Below are 11,474 nucleotides of genomic sequence, written 5' to 3'. Positions count from 1 at the left end.
ACCCTAACACTTAACCGTTACACTTACCCTTATTCTATCCGTTACCCTTACGCTTTCCCTTAACATAAACCTTACCCTTGACCTTACCCTTACCATAAGCCATACAACAACACTTAAATGTACACTTATGCTTACACTTACCCTAGCAATTACTCGTACAATTACCCTTACCCTTAACCTAAGCCGAAACTTTAAACCTTACAGTAAACCTTACCCTTTCTGCTACACTTACCCTTAGCCTAAATCTAAGCCTTACACTTACCCTTACTGTAACCCTCACCCTTATCATTACCAATACCCTTACTCTTACCCTTACCCTAACCCTTACAATTACCCGTACTTTTACACATACCCTTACACTTACCCTTACTCTTAAACTTACACTAACCCTTACCCTTAACTAAATCTAACCCTTACACTAAACATCATCCTTACCCTTACCATTATCCCTTCTCTTACCCTTATCCTAAACGTTTCCCAAACCCTTACCCTTACATTAAACCGAACCCTTACCATAACTCTTAACCTTATCCTTAAACTTAACCTAATACTTACCCTTATGTTTCCCTCACCCTAAACCTAAAATTAGCCTAACAATTACCCTAACACTTACCCTTACTCTAACGCTTACCCTGAACTGTACCCTTACACTTCCACTTACCCACTTAAGTGTAAGAGTTAGGATAATGTTAACCTTAAGGGTGACCCTTTAGCTTATCCTTAATGTTTATGGTTAGGTTAAGAAAAAGGGTAATGGTTTGGTAAGGGTAAGGTTAAGGGTAATTTTACGAGTAATTGCTAGGGTAAGTGTAAGCGTAAGTGTACATGTAAGTGTTGTTGTATGGCTTATGGTAAGGGTAAGGTCAAGGGTAAGGTTTATGTTAAGGGTAAGCGTAAGGGTAAGGGATACAGTAAGGGTAAGGGTAAGGTTAAGGGTAACGGTAAGGTTAAGGGTACAAATATGTGTTAGGGTATGGGTTATGGTATGGGTAAGAATTAGGGTAAGTGTAAGGGTAAGGGTCAGGGTAATGGTAAGAGTAAGGGTTAGGGTTAGGGTAAGGTTAAGTGTTAGGGTAATGGTTAGGGTTAGTTTTAGGGTTAAAGTCAGGAAAATGTATGCGTAAGTATTAGGTGAATGTTAAGGGTAAGGTTAAGGTTAAGAGTAAGTGTAAGGTTTAGGGTAAGGGTTAGGGTTAATGTAAGGGTCAGGGTAAGGGTTGGGGTAAGGTTTAGGGTAAGGGTTAGGTTATGAATAAGTGTTAGGGTAAGGGTAAGGGTAATGGTAACCGTAAGTGTAAGGGTAAGGGTTAGGGTAAGGGGAAGAGTAAGGGGAAGGGGAAGTCTAAGGGTCCGGGTCAGGGTAAAAGTTAGAGTAAGGGTTAGGGTTAGGGTTCGGTAAGGATAAGTGTTAGGGTAATGGGTACTGTTAAAATTAGGGTTATGGTGAGGGAAACGTAAGGGTATGTATTAGTTTAAGGGTAAGGTTAAAGTTAAGATTAAGTGTAAGGTTTAGGTTAAGGGTTAGGGTTAGAGTAAGGGTTAGGGTTAGGGTTAGGGTAAGGGTTAGGGATAATGTAAGGGTCAGGGTAAGGGTTGGGGTAAGGTTTAGTTTAAGGGTAAAAGTAAGTATAATGGTAAGGGTAAGAGTGAAGGTTAGGGTAATGGTTAGATTTAGGTAAGGGTGAGGGTTAGGGTAAGGTTTAGAATTAGGCAAAGGGTAAGTGTAGCAGAAAGGGTAAGGTTTAGGATAAGGGTAAGTGTTAGGATAAGGGTAAGGTTTAGGGTTAGCTTAATAGTAAGGTTAAGGGTAATTGTACGAGTAATTGCTAGGGTAAGTGCAAGCGTAAGTGTACATGTAAGTGTTGTGGTATGGCTTATGGTAAGGGTAAGGTCAAGGGTAAGGTTTATGTTAAGGGTAAGCGTAAGGGTAAGGGATAGAGTAAGGGTAAGGGTAAGGTTAAGGGTAACGGTAAGGTTAAGGGTACAAATATGTGTTAGGTTATGGGTTATGGTATGGGTAAGAATTAGGGTAAGTATAAGGGTAAGGGTAAGTGTAAGGGTACAGGTCAGGGTAAGGGTTAGAGTAAGGGTTAGGGTTAGGGTTAGGGTAAGGTTAAGTGTTAGGGTAATGGTTAGGGTTAGTTTTAGGGTTAAAGACAGGAAAACGTATGCGTAAATATTAGGTTAATGTTAAGGGTAAGGTTAAGGTTAAGAGTAAGTGTAAGGTTTAGGCTAAGGGTTAGGGTTAATGTAAGGGTCAGGGTAAGGGTTGGGGTAAGGTTTAGGGTAAGGGTTAGGTTAAGGATAAGTGTTAGGGTAAGGGTAAGGTTAATGGTAACCGTAAGTGTAAAGGTAAGGGTTAGGGTAAGGGTAAGAATAAGGGTATGGGTAATGGTAAGGGTGAGGGTTAGGCTAAGGGTAAGTGTAAGGTTTAGATTTAGGCTAAGGGTAAGTGTAGCAGAAAGGGTAAGGCTTACGGTAAGGGTAAGTGTTAGGATAAGGGTAAGGTTTAGGGTTAGGTTAAGGGTATGGGATCAGGTAAGGGTAAGGGTAAGGGTAAGGGTAAGGGTAAGGGTTATGGTAAGGGTACGGGTACGGGTAGAGGTATGTGTTAGAGTATGGGTTATGGTAAGGGTAAGGGTTAGGGTAAGGGTAAGTGTTGGGGTAATGGTTAGGGTTAATTTTAGGGTTAGGCTGAGGGAAAAGTAAGGGTAAGTATTAGGTTAAGGTTAAGGGTAAAGTTAAGGTTAAGTGTAAGTTTTAGGGTAAGGGTTAATGTAAGGGTCAGGGTAAGGGTTCAGGTAAGGTTTAGGGTTAGGGTTAGGTTAAGGTTAAGTGTTAGGGTAAGCGTAAGTAGTATGGATAAGGATAAGTGTAAGGGATAGGGTAAGGGTAAGTGTTAGGGTAAGGGTAAGGTTAATGGTAACCGTAAGTGTAAGGGTAAGGGTTAGGGTAAGGGGAAGAGTAAGGGGAAGGGGAAGGGGAAGTCTAAGGGTCCGGGTCAGGGTAAAAGTTAGAGTAAGGGTTAGGGTTAGGGTTCGGTAAGGATAAGTGTTAGGGTAATGGGTACTGTTAAAATTAGGGTTATGGTGAGGGAAACGTAAGGGTATGTATTAGTTTAAGGGTAAGGTTAAAGTTAAGATTAAGTGTAAGGTTTAGGTTAAGGGTTAGGGTTAGAGTAAGGGTTAGGGTTAGGGTAAGGGTTAATGTAAGGGTCAGGGTAAGGGTTGGGGTAAGGTTTAGTTTAAGGGTAAAAGTAAGTATAATGGTAAGGGTAAGAGTGAAGGTTAGGGTAATGGTTAGATTTAGGTAAGGGTGAGGGTTAGGGTAAGGTTTAGAATTAGGCAAAGGGTATGTGTAGCAGAAAGGGTAAGGTTTAGGATAAGGGTAAGTGTTAGGATAAGGGTAAGGTTTAGGGTTAGCTTAATAGTAAGGTTAAGAGTAATAGTACGAGTAATTGCTAGGGTAAGTGCAAGCGTAAGTGTACATGTAAGTGTTGTTGTATGGCTTATGATAAGGTTTAGGTTAAGGTTAAGGTTTATGTTAAGTGTAAGTGTAAGGGTAACGGAGACAGTAAAGGTAAGGGTAAGGGGAACGGTAAGGTTAAGGCTACAAGTACGTGTTAGGGTATGGGTTATGGTAAGGGTAAGGGTTAGGGTAAGGGTAAGTGTAAGGGTACGGGTCAGGGTAAGGGTTAGAATAAGGGTTAGAGTTACGGTTAGGGTTAGGGTAAGGGTAAGTGTTGGGGTAATGGTTAGGGTTAATTTTAGGGTTAGGGTGAGGGAAACGTAAGGGTAAGTGTTAGTGTTATGGTTAAGGGTAAGGTTAAGAGTAAGTGTAAGTTTTAGGGTAAGGGTTAGGGTTAATGTAAGGTTCAGGGTAAGGGTTGGGGTAAGGTTTAGGGTTAGGGTTAGGTTAAGGGTAAAGATTAGGGCAAGGGTAAGGGCATGGATAAGGATAAGTGTAAGTGTTAGGGTAAGGGTAATGTTAAAGGTAACAGTAAGTGTAAGGAGAAGGGTTAGGGTAAGGGTAAGGGTAAGAGTATTGGTAATGATAAGGGTGAGGGTTACAGTAGGGGTAAATGCAAGGTTTAGATTTCGGCTAAGGGTAAGTGTAGCAGAAAGGGTAAGGTTTACTGTAAGGTTTCGGCTTAGGTTAAGGGTAAGGGTAATGGTAATTGTACGAGTAATTTTAGGGTTAGGGTAAGGTCAAGTGTTAGGGTAATGTTTAGGGTTAATTTTAGGGTTAGGGTGAGGGAAACGTAAGGGTAAGTGTTAGTGTTATGGTTAAGGGTAAGGTTAAGAGTAAGTGTAAGTTTTAGGGTAAGGGTTAGGGTTAATGTAAGGTTCAGGGTAAGGGTTGGGGTAAGGTTTAGGGTTAGGGTTAGGTTAAGGGTAAAGATTAGGGCAAGGGTAAGGGCATGGATAAGGATAAGTGTAAGTGTTAGGGTAAGGGTAATGTTAAAGGTAACAGTAAGTGTAAGGAGAAAGGTTAGGGTAAGGGTAAGGGTAAGAGTATTGGTAATGATAAGGGTGAGGGTTACAGTAGGGGTAAATGCAAGGTTTAGATTTCGGCTAAGGGTAAGTGTAGCAGAAAGGGTAAGGTTTACTGTAAGGTTTCGGCTTAGGTTAAGGGTAAGGGTAAGGGTAATTGTACGAGTAATTTTAGGGTTAGGGTAAGGTCAAGTGTTAGGGTAATGTTTAGGGTTAATTTTAGGGTTAGGGTGAGGGAAACGTAAGGGTAAGTATTAGGTTACAGCTAAGGTTAAGGTTAAGAGTAAGTGTAAGGTTTAGGCTAAGGGTTAGGGTTAATTTAAGGGTCAGGGTAAGGGTTGGGGTAAGGTTTAGGGTAAGGGTTAGGTTAAGGGTAAGTGTTAGGGTAAGGGTAAGGTTAATGGTAACCGTAAGTGTAAAGGTAAGGTTAGGGTAAGGGTAAGAATAAGGGTATGGGTAATGGTAAGGGTGAGGGTTAGACTAAGGGTAAGTGTAAGGTTTAGATTTAGGCTAAGGGTAAGTGTAGCAGAAAGGGTAAGGTTTACGGTAAGGATAAGGGTTAGGATAAGGGTAAGGTTTAGGGTTAGGTTAAGGGTAAGGGATAGGGTAAGGGATAGGGTAAGGGATAGGGATAGGGTAAGGTAAGGGTAAGGGTTAGGGTAACAGTAAGGGTAAGGGTACGGGTAGAAGTATGTGTTAGAGTAGGGGTTATGGTAAGGGTAAGGGTAAGGGTTAGGGTAAGAGTAAGTGTAAGGGTATGTGTAAGTGTACGGGTCACTGTAAGTGTTAGAGTAAGGGTTATGTTAGGGGTAACTGTTAGGGTAATGGTTAGGGTTAATTTTAGGGTTAGTGTGAGGAAAACGAAAAGGTAAGTATTAGGTTAAGGTTAAGAGCAAGTGTAAGGTTTAGGTTAAGGGTAAGGGTTAATGTAAGCGTCCTGGAAAGGGTTCAGGTAAGGTTTAGGGTTAGAGTTAGGTTAGGGTTAAGTGTTAGGAAAAGGGTAAGTTGTATGTATAAGAATAAGTGTGAGAGTAAGGGTATTGGTAATGATAAGGGTGAGGGTTAAGGATAAGGTATAAGGATAAGAGTATTTTAATTTTTTAATTCAATTAATTTTAAATTAAAATTTTTTAATTTAATTAATTAATATTTTAATTGTACGAGTAATTGTTAGGGTAAGTTTAAGCGTAAGTGTACATTTAAGTGTTGTTGTATGGCTTATTTTAAGGGTAAGGTTAAGTGTTAGCGTAATGGTTATGGTTAATTATAGGGTTAGGGTGAGAAAAACGTAAGGTTAAGTATTAGCTTAAGGTTAAGGGTAAGGTTAATGTTAAGAGTAAGTGTAAGGTTTAGGGTAAGGGTTAGGGTTAATGTAAGGGTCAGGGTAAGGGTTGGGGTAAGGTTTAGGGTAAGGGTTAGGTTCAGGATAAGTGTTAGGGTAAGTGTAAGGTTAATGGTAACCGTAAGTGTAAAGGTAAGGGTTAGGGTAAGGATAAGGGTATGGGTAATGGTAAGGGTGAGGGTTATGCTAAGAGTAAGTGTAAGGTTTAGATTTAGGCTAAGGATAAGTGTAGCAGAAAGGGTAAGGTTTACGGTAAGGTTTAAGGTTTAGGATTAGGTTAAGGGTACGGGTAAGGGTAAGGGTACGGGTCAGGGTAAGGGTTAGAGTAAGGGTTTGAGTAAGGGTAAGGGTAAGGGTTAGGATAAGTGTAAGGGTGCAAGCAAGGATTAGGGCAAGAGTAAGTGTAAGGGTAATAGAAAGGGTTAGGGTAAGTGTAAGGGTAAGGGAATGTGTTAGGATATGTTTTAGGGGAAGCAGAAGGGTAAGGGTTAGGTTAAGTGTAAGGGGAAGGGGAAGGTAAGGGGAAGGGTTGGAGTAAGGTATAGTGTAAGGGTAAGGTTATGGTTAAAGGAAAGAGTAAGGGTAAGGAAAAAGTAAAGGTAAGGATTTGGGTAATGGTAAGGGTGAGAAGGGTTAGGGTAAGGGTTACGGTAAGGGTTAGGTAACGCAGTGTACAACCTGGGACGTCACACGCAGAGCTGCCTCTGGCAAGGTGAGTGAGGAACAGATGTAGCAGTTGTTGTGTTGTAGGTCTCACTGTTCCTCTAAGCATCCCCTCTTTGTCTTTTAGAGGTGTTGTAGCTGTTTGAAGAGGGTAGATTGAAGCATCTGCCTCGGGGGCTGGTAAGCGGCAGAGGTAAGGGAGCAGATGAGAGTAACTTACCTAGTTGTGCTGTGTCTTTGGATGCTGCATCGGCCTATGCGTTTCTTTTTCTTTCACAGGTGTCTCGCACAGGCTCAAAGGAGCAAACTGCACTCTGAAGAGCTGTGTAAGAAGAGGGGCTGGTCATGAGCTGGGTTGGAGCAGAACGACCAAGTAGCACAAGGTGACTATGAAAGGTGTCCGTCTTGCTTTGCAGGTGCCGTGGCAGGCTCTCCACAGAAGTGGATAAGGATATGAGATAAGGCCAGAGAGCGACAAGGAGCGGCACGTGCAGGGATGGTTTTGAAGCGCTGCGGTGGCTTACTCTTCTGTTCATCAGGTGCCACAGGCAAGGTGGGTTGTAACATCAGTCGTTATATTTGCATGAAAGCAGTTCACTTGAATGCCACAGTGCATCTGAGTAGGGTGTTCTAGCAGAACAAGCTTGTCTGGCACAGCGGTGCCTGATGGCAGTGTGTTTTCTCAGGTGAAGAGGTGCCTGAAGCCCCATCCTATCTAGCCTGCACACAATTATCTGAGAATGAAAGCTGTTTTCCAGTAATTCAGAAAGCCAAGTTACGTCTCAGCCTTGAGCATCTCGGGCTTTTGGGCCTGTCTGTAACATTTGGCACCAGCACTAATACTTTTTTTGGCATATGTTTAGCGTTTGGGGCCTGTGTCTGGGATTTGGGCCCTGTCTCGAACCACTGGGGCTTTGTCCTGGGTTTTGGAGCCTGCCTCTAGAGTTCAGGGCCTGTGATTAGGCTTTTGGGGTCTGTGTCTGGGGACCGGTATCTGGGGGCAAGGGGGGAGCTGCTTGTAGACCCTTGGGGCCGGCATTGAGGGGGTTGGGAGCTGACTCTACACCTTTGGGGCCTGCTTCTGGGGGCGGGGGGGGGGGTTGAGACCAGCATCTGGGGGAGGGGTGGGAGCTCTTTGTATTCCTTTGGAGCCTGTGTCGGGGGGCGGGGGGGGGGGGGAAGGGGAGGGTTGGTTGGGAGGTGCTTGTACACTGTTGGAGCCTGGGTTGAGGGAGGAGGTTTGGAGCTGCTTCTACACCTTTGGGCCTGGCATCGGGGGTAGGGGGTTGGGTGCTGGTTGTAGGGGCCTGTGTTTGGGGGGGGGGGCTTGGGACCTGCGTCTGGGGGAGGGGTGGGAGCTGCTTGTACACCTTTGGGGCCTGCATGTGTGGGGGGTCAGGGCCTGTGTCTAGCGGGCTGGGAACTGCTTGTACAATGTAGGAATCTGTTTCTGCAGGGTGGCTGGGAGCTGTTTGTACAACTTTGGGGCCAGCATCTGGGGGTGGCTGGGAGCTGCCTGTACACTGTAGGGGCCTGTGTTTGTGGGGGCCTTGGGGGCCTCCCTCGGGGGGGGGGGGGGAGGATTGGGAGCTGCTTGTATAGGGTAGGGGGCCTGCCTGGCAGGGGTTGGGAGCTGCTTGTAGAATTTGGGTCGCTGTGTCTGGGGGGGCGGTTGGGGCCTGTGTCTCAGGGGTGTTGGGAACTGGTTGTACACCTTTGGGTCCTGTCTCTGGGGGGGAGCTACTTGTACACTTTTGGGGTCTTTATTTGAGGGGGGTTGGGAGTTGCTCATGCATTCTAGGTGCCTCCCTTTTGAAAAGGGTTGGGGCCTGCATCTGTGGGTGGTTGGGAGCTGCTTGTACACTATAGGGGCCATGGTCTTGGAGGGGGGTCTGGGCTGTTTATACACCTCTGTGGCCTGTGTTTGGGGGGGGGGGGGGGGTGGGCCTGTGCCTGGGGAAGTTGGGAGCTGTTTGTTCACTCTAGGAGCCTCCATTTGGGGGTCTTTGGGGCCTCCCTTTGAGGGGGAGGGAGTTGGGAGTTGGTTGTACACCTCTGCATCCCGTGTCTTGGGGGGGGTGGGGGGAGTGGGACCGGTCTCTGAAGGGGCGGGTTGTGAGCTGCTTGTACACCTGTGTCGGGGGGAGGGTAGGGAGGTTGGCGGGGGTCGGGTCCGGGTCTTGGGCCAGTGTCTGGGTGGAGTCCAGTTCTTGGGAGGGGGTGGTGGGGTAGGAGCTGCTTGTGGGCAGTTGGGGTCTGCATCTGGGTGTGGTTGGTGCCTGCTTCTGTTGGCAGTTTGGGGCCTGCTTGTAGACTTGTGCAGCCTGGGTTTGGGGGCTTTTCTGTAACGTTTGGGGCCTGCATTTTTGCTTTGGGATGCATCTTGAGCTTTTGAGGCCTAGCAGTAGCATTTGGGGCCTGCATCTGGGGCTTTTCTGTAGCATTTTGGTTGCGTATTTGTGATTTGGGGCCTGTATCGTGGGTTTTGCCTTTTTTGTAGTTTCCATCTTTGTGTGTGTGTGTTTCGTTGTTGGTTGTCTGGGGTTAGGGGCAGTTTGGGGTTTGGATTAAGGTCAGTGTCATTAGCGTTAGGGGGTTGATAATAAGGGTTAGGGTTGTGGTTAGAGTTGTTAGGTTTAAGGGGAATAAGGATTTCAGGGTAAGGGGATCAAGGTTGTGGGAATAAAAATGTTGTTTTTGCGCAGTTACATCCTGTAGAGGGAAGGAAGGTGGTATTGAGATATGCTTGCAGTGATAAGACAGCTTAACAGTGTGAAATGAGTTCATCTGATTCGTGTCAATATGGAACAATGCTAGGGCCGCATGATATGATGAAAAGTCTGAGAAAACCAGAGTGGTTAATATATATAGTTCTTGAATCTTGCAAAGGAATGGTCCAGCAATTCCGGTCAATAGAGGATAAGAGAACAAAGGGGTTTCAGAATAACTGCTAACTATTACAACTGTTGCATGGGACACTATGCAAGTGTCTGCCATCCAGCCAAGATGGACAAAGGAGATGGACAAGAGAAAAGCCTGGGAGGAAGACTACGAGCCTTCAGTACGAGCGGCCCCCAGAGGGACCACCGGAGACTGATAACGCCTGCACCAGTGGGAGGGTTTGGATTCTGGGAACTAATTAGAATAACCCTGCCTTTTGTAGAAGTAGTAATGAATATGTATTAGCCTAGCAGCATAAAAACCAGCCGCCTAATGTAACTTGTGTGTGTCTTGGTGGAGCAGAGACTCCTGGCGCACCCAGCGCTGCTTGCTTACCTCTATTCATTTAATAAATTGTAAATTTCAATTGCAATCCTATTTGGGACCCAGTCATTTATTACAAGTGGGCGCTCGTCCGGGAGGGCTTTGGTTCCTGATTTCTGGTTTGATCTAGGAGAGGCACCCCCACCATTTGGTGGCTGCTGTTTGAGTCAGGTCGGAACTAATGGCATCTTAAACCTGAATAAAGGTAAGCAAAGTTTCTGATTCTTTTTTTCAGCTCCCTTGCCAGCTGCAGCACTATATTTTGCCCATAATTGTGTGTGTGAAGATCCGAACGAAGATGACGGAGTCGTAAGCATTTAAAGCGTATACCGTTCGGTTGGGTGGGGTTCGGTTGCCTGTGTGTGTAAGAGTGTGACTGAGATGGAACTTAGTTCTGAAGCGATTGTGGAGGTCTTCTAACCGCGGTTCCAATCTCCCGTGAGGGACTTGGCCGGTGAAGGACCGAAGGGATTCCTATAGGATTTGTGGGTGTGTGATAGGTCCTCGACCCCCTGCAAGACACTCTTACTAAGGTAACCAAGGGCTATGGGAATTGCCATAGTAAAATTCCTAGATGGGTCAGACAAAATCAAAGACCAGAGACCAGAAGAAAGGGAGCAAATTACCAGTGTTTCCTCAGGTGAAGAGGTGCCTGAAGCCCCATCCTATCTAGCCTGCACACAATTATCTGAGAATGAAAGCTGCTTTCCAGTAATTCAGAAAGCCAAGTTACGTCTCAGCCTTGAGCATCTCGGGCTTTTGGGCCTGTCTGTAACATTTGGCACGAGCACTAATACTTTTTTTGGCATATGTTTAGCGTTTGGGGCCTGTGTCTGGGATTTGGGCCCTGTCTCGAACCACTGGGGCTTTGTCCTGGGTTTTGGAGCCTGCCTCTAGAGTTCAGGGCCTGTGATTAGGCTTTTGGGGTCTGTGTCTGGGGGCCGGTATCTGGGGGCAAGGGGGGAGCTGCTTGTAGACCCTTGGGGCCGGCATTGAGGGGGTTGGGAGCTGACTCTACACCTTTGGGGCCTGCTTCTGGGGGCGGGGGGGGGGTTGAGACCAGCATCTGGGGGAGGGGTGGGAGCTCTTTGTATTCCTTTGGAGCCTGTGTCGGGGGGCGGGGGGGGGGGGGAAGGGGAGGGTTGGTTGGGAGGTGCTTGTACACTGTTGGAGCCTGGGTTGAGGGAGGAGGTTTGGAGCTGCTTCTACACCTTTGGGCCTGGCATCGGGGGTAGGGGGTTGGGTGCTGGTTGTAGGGGCCTGTGTTTGGGTGGGGGGGCTTGGGACCTGCGTCTGGGGGAGGGGTGGGAGCTGCTTGTACACCTTTGGGGCCTGCATGTGTGGGGGGTCAGGGCCTGTGTCTAGCGGGCTGGGAACTGCTTGTACAATGTAGGAATCTGTTTCTGCAGGGTGGCTGGGAGCTGTTTGTACAACTTTGGGGCCAGCATCTGGGGGTGGCTGGGAGCTGCCTGTACACTGTAGGGGCCTGTGTTTGTGGGGGCCTTGGGGGCCTCCCTCGGGGGGGGGGGGGGAGGATTGGGAGCTGCTTGTATAGGGTAGGGGGCCTGCCTGGCAGGGGTTGGGAGCTGCTTGTAGAATTTGGGTCGCTGTGTCTGGGGGGGCGGTTGGGGCCTGTGTCTCAGGGGTGTTGGGAACTGGTTGTACACCTTTGGGTCCTGTCTCTGGGGGGGAGCTACTTGTACACTTTTGGG

The 11,474-nt window shown here is 46.7% G+C and overlaps 1 long non-coding RNA gene across 1 annotated transcript; it reads left to right on the top strand.

Moving 5' to 3' along the window:
• Nucleotides 1–6,707: 6,707 nt before the first annotated feature.
• Nucleotides 6,708–9,811, top strand: LOC311441689. Its single transcript, XR_014696156.1, has 3 exons — nucleotides 6,708–6,824; nucleotides 6,915–7,051; nucleotides 9,486–9,811. It is a non-coding gene; the product is annotated as an uncharacterized lncRNA (long non-coding RNA).
• The last annotated feature ends 1,663 nt before the right edge of the window (nucleotides 9,812–11,474 follow it).

Source organism: Aythya ferina (assembly GCF_964211825.1).
Source record: "Aythya ferina genome assembly, chromosome: 9".
Taxonomy (NCBI): domain Eukaryota; kingdom Metazoa; phylum Chordata; class Aves; order Anseriformes; family Anatidae; genus Aythya; species Aythya ferina.
Note: the sequence above shows the minus strand (reverse complement) of the source record. Positions and strands in the feature narration are given on the sequence as shown.